At 36.5% G+C, this 12,194-nt stretch overlaps 1 protein-coding gene across 20 annotated transcripts in view; it reads right to left on the bottom strand.

The window, feature by feature from the left end:
- The window catches only part of NRXN1 (neurexin 1), a 1,136,507-nt gene that overhangs the window by 831,669 nt on the left and 292,644 nt on the right, over window positions 1–12,194 (bottom strand). Inside the window, exon 1 of one of the 20 annotated variants that reach the window (XM_058429200.1) lies at window positions 1,853–2,374. The exons of the other annotated variants lie outside the window; for them this stretch is intronic. The gene's annotated coding sequence lies outside the window, so the exon portion shown is untranslated. Of the gene's footprint in view, window positions 1–1,852; window positions 2,375–12,194 lie in introns of those variants that run through there. 20 annotated transcript variants of the gene reach the window in all.

Below are 12,194 nucleotides of genomic sequence, written 5' to 3'. Positions count from 1 at the left end.
AATGGATATTATAGTGGTATCTTGAATTAAGAACGATAAAAGTCAGCCGGGCGTGGTGGCTCATGCCTGTAATCCCAGCACTTTGGGTGGCTAAGGTGGATGGGTCACCTGAGGTAAGGAGTTTGAGACCAACCTGGCCAACATGATGAAACCCCATCTCTACTAAAAATACAAAAAATTAGCTGGGCATGGCAGTGTGCGCCTGTAATCCCAGCTACTCGGGAGGCTGAGGCAGCCTGGACAACAAGAGCAAAACACCGTTTCAAAATAAAAAGAATGATAAATAAAAGTTAACTATTTGAGATGTTGGTGCTAATTTCTGAACCAGTGATACACTGTGTAGAAACGCACATAATGGCATAAAAGGTCAGTGTGTGAAAATTATTAAAGGATAACATAATGCCCCAAGACCAATAACAAACTCTTACATATAGAACTCTTACGGTACTGTTTATACACATTGTTTTATTACTCCAGATACTCTATGGGACAGAGGATATTATTCTCCTTTTTATCAAGAGAAAACTGAGCTAAAAAAAGTTAAGTAACTTTCTCAGCGTGTTTTAAAATGTAAATGATAGACCTGGGATTTGAACCCAGGTTGTAGTCATTTCAAAGTCCGTGACCTTAACCTCTATGTTGCATAGCATTAGTAGTGTCTAAATTTAGGTGACTATTTGGGGGAGGAGGTCATGAATTTTTTTTAATGTTAATAATCTTCATTCATTTAATAATTTTGGATGATCACCCTCTATAACAGAGATTTCTTCTACATTTCATGTAAATATACCAGGGTAAAACTTTGCAATTTTTAAAATCACTGCATTAACCATACAATGGGGTCACTCAGTAAAAGTCATTTATGAACATGATCGAAGATTTCATTATAAAAACACCCACCGCCAGTAGCCCAAAAACATTATAAGAAGGCTCTTGTGAGGAAAAAAGTATTTCTCTTAAGAAAGACCTTTCTTCTTTTTTTTTTAATCAATGGCACAAATTTTCTCAGAAAACACTAAGGAATATCAACTAATCAAAGACACAAAGGTTTATCAAGAAAGGTTTATGGAAAGCAAATGTTCTCCAAATATGCAAATCCAAAAAGGAAGGACAAAGCTGGGTGAACCCTATCTGCAGACAGCACAGAGTAACTGAGTACAATCACAGAGTAATTGTAACTGTTTCAAGAACTGTGTTTCAGATCATGTTAACTTGAGGAAAAATAAATAAATCTTGCTTAATTCCGTGAAACTGCTGGTTTTATGAAGAACCTATTGTGGGCCAATATTTTATAATTCAATATTAGTGATACACTGGGCAAATTTTCTCATTAATGACACTGCATCATCAAACTGCATAAATGCTCCACTGACCCTAACTTATTTGCTACTGACCTCCATAGTTTGCTGAAAGTAGCAGTTGTGTATGTATTCCAAATTTGAAAAGCAAATTTCTGTTTCAAAGGACAGATCTGTGACTGCCTTTAACCAAAACAGTCTCATTTAATATCTAATTTATTCAGAACCAAAACAATGTCACACAAAAAGCTCTACTTTTCTTTTTCAGTAACAGTATGGAAGCTGTGATTTCTAAGCAATAATAGAAGAATACTTCAGTCTCTCAGCCATTACAGTAAGCAGAGAATGCATGAGTTCTTCTGTGGAAATTGGTAGATAATGGCAGCTTTTCTGAAATCTCACTTTTTTTTAATTGGCAATCCAATAAAACCTTTAAATTTGGGGAGTGGGAGGAGGAAATGTTTCAATCCATCACATATTAAAAATAACTTGCTAAAGAAAGGCCTTGAGGCTCTCGGATATACTAAGAACAAACAAGCAAATGTATCCTGTACCTGGGAAGACAAAAGCTTCACAATCATGATGTTAAAAGGCAAGCACCTTGGGCTCCAGAGGTTAAAGGGTAGCATCCTGATGCCATAATTAGGCAACTGGATGCATAGCGAGAAGAGTTCTGGAGGGGCAATTAGAATTGTCACCAGATCTACCCTGGATACATCACTAAGTGTCTCTAAGCCTCCGTTTTCCGTCTTTGGAACACTTGGTTTGGCTCAGTGCTCTCTTAGGCCTAGTCCAGAATTCAAGATTCTAAACTCTCTGCAGGAATTTTACCTACCAAGAAATATAAAACTACACTCCACATTTCTGAGTCCTAATTCAGAGACAATGTTGATAATTTTTATATCATTGTATGTCATAAATCTGTAGATGTCAAAAATTCTTACAAATCCTTATGATTATGGATTTTCTGACAGCACAGTAGAAATCAACCAAGGGCACTGGGTTCATTGAGGATATTTTATTAATGAGACTTACTTTTTGATTAAAAAGTAAGTATTAATATTGTTTTCAACATACCTCCATTATGCAGTGTGACTGAAAACACAAAATACTAGTCACAAAATGAAATGTAATTCTATTTATTTTAAATACTTCTGCACCTATCCATTTAAAAATATTTGGATGAACCACATAAAATGTCTATTATGCATCAATTTTTTACCTAAGCAAACCTGCAATTTTATACGTTCTAAACTGAATGAACTTGTTTGTATGTGTGTATAACACGAATTAAAATACTAGGTAATTCCAATAATCAACAGGATATCCTGCATTATCAGACCTTACTAAATAAAACAAGCTTTTATCGGCTACTTACTCTATTGCATTGGTCTTACTCTATTCCATAATGGCACAGTTTAAATCAATGTCTTATTTTTATATTATCATTTTCCTAAATGCACATAGCAGGAGGGGAATTTTAACATTGTCTTCATTATTTTATAGGAAGTATCACAAATTATGTAAGTATCTTGTCCAGTGGGGCATAATATGAAGATAGGCTAAAGTCTTTTGGGGCTTAAAAACTTAGTACATCAAAAGGAAATATGTGGAGTTATTCAGGCATATGTCTTTTATTGTCATTGAAATGTAATAGAATTTGGTTACCTTTATGGTTACTTCAAATCCTGAAAAAATTATCTGTGATTTAAAAAAACAATTGGCAGCATAAGCACTGTCATCAGTTGATGCTGATTTCTCTAAGCTCCTTAGCCTTTATATCACTTCTGCCCGTACAAGGGATGCTTTGTATATTTCTCAGGCAAGTTTCTCATTTTATTTTGTTTTGTTTTTAAATTCTAAGTAGCTTTAAACATTGTGCTATTGTTCCATCTATTCTTCCTTTACAATTTTGTTAGGCATTTAGTGATAGTGGGCTTTGGTGGAAACTCACCCACTGCTCAGACCCAGGGACATGAGTCTTGATTAGCCAAGACATTCCTGGTAGTACCCTTCTAATGCCTGTGACTGGCTCAGGAAAGGGCCAATGACACTGGGGGAAAACTGCTGGGGAACTTATGGGAAAGGTTCTCATTTGAAACATACACCCACCCAGCATCCTAGTTTATCTAACGATGCAGTTATATGAGGAGGCAATGCATGAAACTACTGCACCCATTTTATGATCACAATGGGACATAACTAAGGGCAAAAGCCAATATGCTGAAGATGGCAGAGTGAAGATGTCCAGGTTCTAAAGAACCTGGAGTTGTCAAACTACCTGAGCTTTGGATTTTTGGTTGTGTGACCTAATAAACTGGTGTATTTTCTCCTTAAAGAGAAAGATCACATTTCTGTATGCGTGTTTGACTGTGTGAATATGTGTGCCTGTGTACTTATATAAAATGGTCAGTAAGATGTTAATGCTGATTTTTTTAATGAGTTTTTTTCCAGTATTTCTTTACTGGCAGAATTAAAGTCGGTTATAATTTCCCCCACTTTTTATGCATGTTCCTATATTTAGTGTAGGAGAGTTAAAAGGACAAGGAGGAAGGATAGGCAAAAAGATGGAATAAAAATTCATTTTGGAATCAGAAATTGATTACTAAGAACAGTGACTTGAAGCAATTCACTTTTGGAGTATCTGTCATAATCAATAACTTCCCACAGCTTGGTTCATGAACCTTATTTTTAGTTGAATTACTAACAAAGGAAACAATTAGATACGATCACCAACCTTTTTCATGCATTAATGCCAGTGCAAATTAACTCCTACCACTAAAATTACTCCTTCTGTCTGTCAAAAATCTGTGAAGACTATGACTTACTGCACTCAGAGCATAATTGTGTCTCCCTGCCTGCATAAAGCTGACATATAAAATCAATATTAATTAAAAAAAGATCAAAATTGTCCTCATTATCTTACTTGGCTGTCTCTCCAAAATAGGGTTACCATTTATGACAGAACAAAACAGAGTCTGGACTTAAACGATTCCTCCTGCCAAATAATAAATGATCCTTTTATTGGTTCGATCTATTAATAAGTATCTGTTTCTCTAAGGATGAAGTTATGCATAGTGTAACTTTGAAAAAGGACCCAATGTCTAACTATAAATTCATCTAGACTATCTATGACACTTTGCATTGGATATATTTTTGTTCTACACATCTGTATTCTCTATTCTCTCCCCTGCCCAAATGCTCCTAATACAAGAAAAGAATAATCATTTATATCAGAAGTCGAGGATCACTGTGCCCTGCAGAATGTATATAATTTATTTGACATTTTATACTTTCTATTAAAATGAATTTTAAGTTTTATTATTATTACACATTTATTTTAATGAAAAAGTAGTGGGTTCCTAAAATATTGAGAGAAATATGTGAGCTCAGGAGATTTCTCATGTTCATCAGGAGGTTTTGCAAATTTGTGCCTAAGTTTATGATGTTTCATGATACTTCTTTTCCTTTCCACTCCATTTTCTTCACGCTGGCTTTCCACAGAGCACCTTAACGAATAAAATGACAACAATTCCAGAGAATGTTACCATCACTAGGATGATTTAGTCTAGAACCCTAACCCTAATTATCTCAAATCCATTGACACCCAGAAACAAAAATCACACGGTGAGTTTCTTCTGTTCTTTCCTGCTCCCAGTGATGCCTTACAGACATCTCTGAGAACTGTGAGTCTACATGATGTGAGATATTTTCTTATTAGCATCAAAACTCATTCAAACAATATTCGCTATAATAAGTTGGTGTTTACTTGCCAACAAATATCAATAACTCACAACCACAAAAACAATTAAAAAGGAAAAGAAAATAAAAGAAATATAGGTGGTTTATGAATATTCAATCAATCACTTTTAAGCATAGGTAATTTTATCACTTATTCTGTCCCATTTTAACAATTTATGCTCAAGACATAGTAAAATAAAGTATAGCTTAAACCTTTGACTAAATGTTTCAAAGAGAAAGAAACTTAACTTTGAGAATTGCATATATTTACATACATATATTATATATATTACATATATATTATATATATATTACATACATATAACATATATATTACATATATATTACATATATATTACACATATATATTACATATATATTACATATATATTACACATATATATTACATATATATTACATATATATTACATATATATTACATATATATATATACTTTTTTCTTTTCTGCCCTTAAATTGCCACTTATACACAGAGTACATCACTTCTGCTTTCCAAATGATTTGGTTTGCTTTATAGAAACCCAGGTTTGGCACTTTGGGAGGCCGAGGCGGGTGGATCACAAAGTCAGGAGTTCAAGACCATCACCCTGTCTCCACTAAAAATACAAAAATTAGCCGGGCATGGTGGCGGGCACCTGCAATTCCAGCTACTTGGGAGGCTGAGGCAGGAGAATCGTTTGAGCCCGGGAGGCGGAGGTTGCAATGAGCCAAGATCACTCCACTCCACTTCAGCCTGGGTGACAGAGTGAGACTCCGTCTCAAAAAGAAAAAAAAAAAAAAAAAGAAACCCAAGTCTATATGATTGTAGGCAAATTATTTAATTTCCATATCTCAATGTTCTAATTCATGAAATAAGCATCATAATAATACTCAACTAATAGATCCCTTGAGAGGATTGAGTCCTCAATAAATGGTAACTGCTACTATTAATAAATAATAACATCGGCAGATTCTAACAGTCATATAGACAATAACTTCAGGAAATATTCTCCACAACATTACTTACTTCCACATTTGCACATTAAAGGTGAGGAAAATTGATTTTTGAAGGTCAGTAGATAGACCCAAAATCATCCTCCAATTAGCTGGTGGCATAGACTGAACAAGTGGAGAGACAATGTTCAAGGTCACTAGAACTTGCCGTAGGAGGACATTTGAAAATTGTAGCAGAAATAAAAGTATAAGAAAAGATAGTGGTTTCCAAAATAATACTGACATTTTTCACTATAGAGAGATGACAAAATTAGAACATTTAAATATTTTTAAAGGATTTGTTTTCTCTTCTATGACAAAAATTTGATTTTACTTTTGCATTTGTGAGGTGATATGCTTTTTGAACTTGAGGTTAGGTGGGACCCTACCTCGTGTCTTTGTTGCTATAGTTTGTACAATTAAAATCTAAATGCCTCAGTTTCCTTCTTGGAATTAGTGAGCTATGCACTTATATTCACTGAAATTTTAAAGTAGGTATACTCTATTAACAAAATTAATAATAAGATGTTAATGGAGGGTGGCAAACTAAATACAGGAAACTGCTCAGCATTTTTGTGTCAGAAAATATTTCAAATGAGACAATTTTCTGCATCAAGAGTTTATGTTAGCTGGGAAATGGAGAAGGGAAGTTGGGAGAATATCTGAAGAAAGGGAATATTTAATGAACATTAAATAATAAGACTTAATGTTAAGCACTTCCCACATTAGTTTTGTTTTCCAGAAATCCAATGAGAAAGGTAATTTGCAGATGAAAAAAATGGAATGTCAGTTAATTTGACAATGTCAAAGATATGTTTAAAACTTTGAAACTTGTCTAACAGATTTAACCATCACATGATCTTTTAAGCCCTCACTACAGTCCCATCTTCTCCTTTTCCTTACTTATAAAACAACCCTAGATTTCCTTTCAGTGTTAAATAGTATTCTACCTTGAAAAGAAGTAAGACATGACTACTTTATACTGAATTTATTCAATAAAGAAAGAATTTGATCACACATTTCCAAAGAATTACTGCTTTGTGAGAGAATGAAAATTAATGGAAACAGAAAGTTTCCTCCTTCATAGAATCACCATTTACTCACTAGCTTTGAAACTAATTCTAGCCCAAGATTGCCCTTAAACCAGGGCCAAACACAAACTGTAATCCTTATAAACACCATAACTATGCAGGGTGGAATTATCACCCACACTGAGCCTTTTCTTTCAAGTGTTATTTCTGATTTCACATGTGTTGAGAACATTTATATACAAGACCTGAGCTACACAATTTTAAATGTTATTACTTGTAAAATATAAGCTGTGTCTTTATAGTCACGTCTTTATAATGTTACAAGAAGGAATAAAAATATAAATACCATCACGGTTAATTTATAATAATTTGGTAAAAACAATAATATTTTAATAATGAAGCTAAGATAATATTTGTAAACACAGGAAATCCCCAATGTGGAACAAAAAAGAATGAACAGCAAAGAGGCCATCAAGACCTCACAAGTGCTCATCTCCCCAGATATAAGTACTTGGTCAATATATATAAGAAAATATTTTCTCTCTAATTATAAGAACAAAAACATTAATTATAGCAAGATATAATTAATAATCAGTTACTACTTATCAAGAATCTATTAAATCTGAATTATTCCATTCATATTTTTAAAGGGCTTGTATATATACATAGTTTTTTTTATGCAGGGTATATGAACCCATATACATATAAATGGTCCTTCATATACAGTTCTATTGACCTTTGGAAACTTGTTTTCCCCATTTTATAGATGATCAAATTGAGGTCCAGGCTACTTAAGTGACTTCACTGAAGCAAAATCCAAGTAGAGAGATGTTACCTGTTTAATTAGGTGACATGCACTGAGCTTTAGATTGTGAATATGTATATTCATAATAATAAGATTATGGTTACATGAAACTGTAAAAAATGCTGTTCTTTTCTAGGGAAATAAACACATGCTTAGCACAGAATGTTAAAAGTAGCATGGAGTAGTATGAGATAAAATTAAAGATTCGCTTTCAAGATTATGGCAACAAATGACCACAAAGGGAAACAATGATAACTGAATCATAATTTTCTGACAATCTCTTGGTGTTTCTGTATTCCTCCTTTGTGCCTCACATGCTGCCCTCTCAGTAAAAAGCAACTATAAGCACATAGTCTCCAACTGAGCATTCAGCTGGAAGGCATGCACCATCATGGTTAATTAGACAGGCTTCAGAATCCAGCAAGTAGGGTGGAATGTTAGATCTATCACTTCCTAGCTAGGCAACCTTGGGCAAGCATTTAATCTCTCCAAATCTCTGTTACTCATCTATACAATAAAGTTGATAATAGAATCTACATGAAATGACTATAGCTAGAATTAAATAAGGCCAGGGCTATCACAATACTTGGTCCATAGTAAGCACTCAGTAAATCGTAGTTATTTTTATATTTATATCTGCTCCTCCAGGATTGAAAAAAACCACTTTAACTTTTTCCTCTAGAGGTATTACTACTAATAAACGCCTCCCCTCCCCTCCCTTCCCTTCCTCTCCCTGCCCCTCCCCTCCCCTTCCCTTCCCTTCCCTTTTTTCTCTTTCCATTGAGAAAACCAAATCTAAGATGAACATGGCATTTTTCTTTCTGTCTTGGTATAGTCTATCATTTCTTGATTCACCATACGGTTAATAGATGGTGGTGAGACATAGGGTGGTGTATTAGTTCATTCTCATGCTGCTGATAAAGACATACCCAAGACTGGGTAATTTATAAAGGAAAGAGGTTTAATTGATTCACATATCAGCATGCCTGGGGAGGCCTCAGAAAACTTACAATCACGGTGGAAGGGGAAGCAAACATGTCCTTCTTCACATGGCAGCAGGAGACAGAAGAACGAGAACCGATTAAAGGGGGAAGCCCCTTGTAAAATCATCAGATCTCATGAGAACTTACTTACCATCATGAGAATAGCACGGGGGAAGTACCCCCATGATTCAATTACATCCCACTGGGTCCCTTTCATGACACACGGGGATTATGGGAACTACAATTCAAGATGAAATCTGGGTGAGGACATAGGTAAACCATATCAGGTGGAAATTTTATAACACTAATCAAGAAGACAGAACCCTTCCTCTCACTGCCAATGGGACAACTAGCCCAGCCTCTTCTGTGTTCAGACCATAGCAGCATCTAGCAGTGACTTGAAGCTAGGGGAGCTCCATTTCAATTTCTGAGCTAAAACATTTTCTCCTGGCACCCACATTTATATTTCTGAATCAATTTTGCCATAGAAAAATTGTTATGCATGGTGGGAAAGTTCTAAAGTTGTTGTACATTATTACCTGCCTCAAGAACATTAAGGATTAAGGAGGCTTCCAAGAGCTCACTGGTGTGAGGGGCTGGTGAGCAAGTGTACTATTGTATCAATGAAAAGATTAGGGCTGGGCACAGTGGCTCATGCCTGTAATCCTAAACTTTGGGAGACTCAGGAAGGAGGACTGCTTGAGGTCTGGAGTTTGAGACCAGCCTGGGCAACATAATGAAACCTCATCTCTACAAAAAATTTAAAAAATTGGCCAGGCATAGTGGTGTGTGCCTGTGGTCCCAGCTACAGGGAGGCTGAGGCAGAAGGATGGCTTAAGCCCAGGAGCTCGAGGCTGCAGTGAGCCATGATTATGACACTACACTCCAGCCTAGGCAACAGAGCAAGACCCTGTCTCAAAACAACAACAATAACAACAAAAATGTGGTCTGATTTTCAAGTACAATTCACAAAGGCACATTTGAAACAATCCACTCGGAGACTGGGGGCTGCTTTTCCCTTTCTTTTCATTGGCCACTGGCCACTAGAGGGCTGCTGTGAGTCATCCCCCCCCCTTGTCAGAGGCTCTTAACGCTCATAGTTCTGAAATTAGGATGCATTTCAAGGGCGGGACCAAATTCTCCTCCACTTCCACAGTATCTGCAGAGTGTCTAGAAATGAGAAGGACCATTTCAAGAGCTGATAAATATCCTGTTTTGGAAGACAGATGAATGCACTGGGTTGGAAGCAATTTTTTTTTAAGACATACCTAGGGAACTTACGAACACTCCAGTTAGCTTCTTCAATGTGTCTGAAGACTGCTCACACTCCTGTCGACAAGTAAGGAGGGTGAACTCTAAGAAGTATATTGAAATGCAAAAACTAACCCAGTTCATATACTTTTCTTGTACTCTCTGGGTTTTAGGGTAGATTATCATGAGTGGTAAATAAGATAGAGGCTGGCATTAAAGGGTGGGGCTTAGATACGCACTCATATACAACGGGTCATTTAGGTTGCACAAAAATCAGAAAGATGACCACAGATCAGAACTGGTTTTCCACTCAAACCACTGACCTCTGGCTTGTCTTTCTGAAGAACTTCTTTCCTGTTGGTCAGAGTTTACTTGGTATGTTCTTGACTCGTGAGACAGGAATGAGGGGATCAGACAAATGGGAGGTCAGAAAGGAGGAAGAGATTATTCCTATATGGAATGAGGTTTCCTAATTTATAGATTTCTCTGTGGATGTTTGGTGGAAACAAACCTCTCCCCATTTGCTTAATTTTCTCTTGTTCTTCACACAACATAGTCAACCATATGTTAGATTCTTGAAGGTTCCATCTCTTTCCCTGGTTTTCTCTTTTTTTTTTTTTTTTTTTTTTGAGACGGAGTCTCGCTCTGTCGCCCAGGCTGGAGTGCAGTGGCGTGATCGCGGCTCACTGCAAGCTCCACCTCCCGGGTTCACGCCATTCTCCTGCCTCAGCCTCTCTGAGTAGCTGAGACTACAGGCGCCCGCCACCACGCCCGGCTAATTTTTTGTATTTTTAGTAGAGACGGGGTTTCACCGTGGTCTCGATCTCCTGACCTCGTGATCCGCCCTCCTCGGCCTCCCAAAGTGCTGTTTAATTCTATTTCCTTTCACCCCAAGCCAATCCAGAGGGTAGAATTCCAACTTCGATTCAGACATCAAAGCCATTGTAGCCACACTTGATCTACCTCATCTTCTTTAATAGACTTAATTCTTCTCAAGGTAGGTCAAGATTCTATTATCTTTGGTGATTGTATCTACTTCATTAATCAAGAACAGGATTTTCTACATGAGTAATAATAATATCCATCTATGTGCTAATCTTCTAATTATTTTACATATATTACTTCATTTCTTCTATGAACGGCCTATCAGGAAAATTGCTGGCAACATTTTAGAGATGAAGATACTGAAGCACACTGTGGTTGAGCAACTTGCCCAAGGCTCGCAACCAGGAAAAGGTGTATATGGGATGTGATCCCCAAAAGTCTGTTTTCCATATCATCAACACTGTCCTAGCTGCGGCTAAACACCTCTACCTTTGCTATGACCAGCAGCCTCTATTTTTGAGCTGCACCTAGCATGCACCAGACATGATAATGATAATCTCACAAGCATAATTTCCCTCAGTATTCAGAACAACATCATCAGCTGGGTACTGACCCCACATATAGATGAAGAAACAGAGGCTTGGCAGAGTTTAGTGCGATATCAGAGGTCACACCTCTAGTAATAACCCAATCAAGACTGCTGAATATTTCTCTGACTGCAAAGGCTGTACTTTTACCCAGCAAATCATGTTGCTCCTATAGAAAGACTGCACCCAACCATCCCTGGAAGTACCATAGGCCTGTTTTAGCACACTGCGCAGCACTGATGAGGTTAAATAGCAACTGTGATTATGCATCACTGCATTGCTAATATCTCTAAGAATAAAATGTCTATTAGATTTTCATTTAACCTCAAAAGAATCTGATTACCAAATAACCATTGAAGAATTATTGGCAATTATGTTCTGTAATTATGGTGCCTGTTAATGTCATTAGCGTGCAGCCTTTCATATTTAGTACTATTAATTAATCCCCATAAGCATAGAAATTTATAATCAATACAACAAAGGCTCCATGGTAAATTATAAATAATCCCAAAATCTCTCCAACAGTTTACAGGGCTCCTTAGGCTTCCCTGGTTAGGACACGTTTAGTTTGGGGGCTGCAAGAGTCTGTGGCAATTGATAGCTTTTCACCCGGAATCAGCTATCACACTAATGTGCATAATTAGGCAAATGCTTAAAACTGGAGTCCCAAATGCCACTGAC

Source organism: Hylobates moloch, unplaced genomic scaffold (genome assembly GCF_009828535.3).
Source record: "Hylobates moloch isolate HMO894 unplaced genomic scaffold, HMol_V3 SCAFFOLD_15, whole genome shotgun sequence".
NCBI classification, from domain to species: Eukaryota; Metazoa; Chordata; class Mammalia; order Primates; family Hylobatidae; genus Hylobates; species Hylobates moloch.
This window is presented reverse-complemented; position numbering and strand designations above follow the sequence as displayed.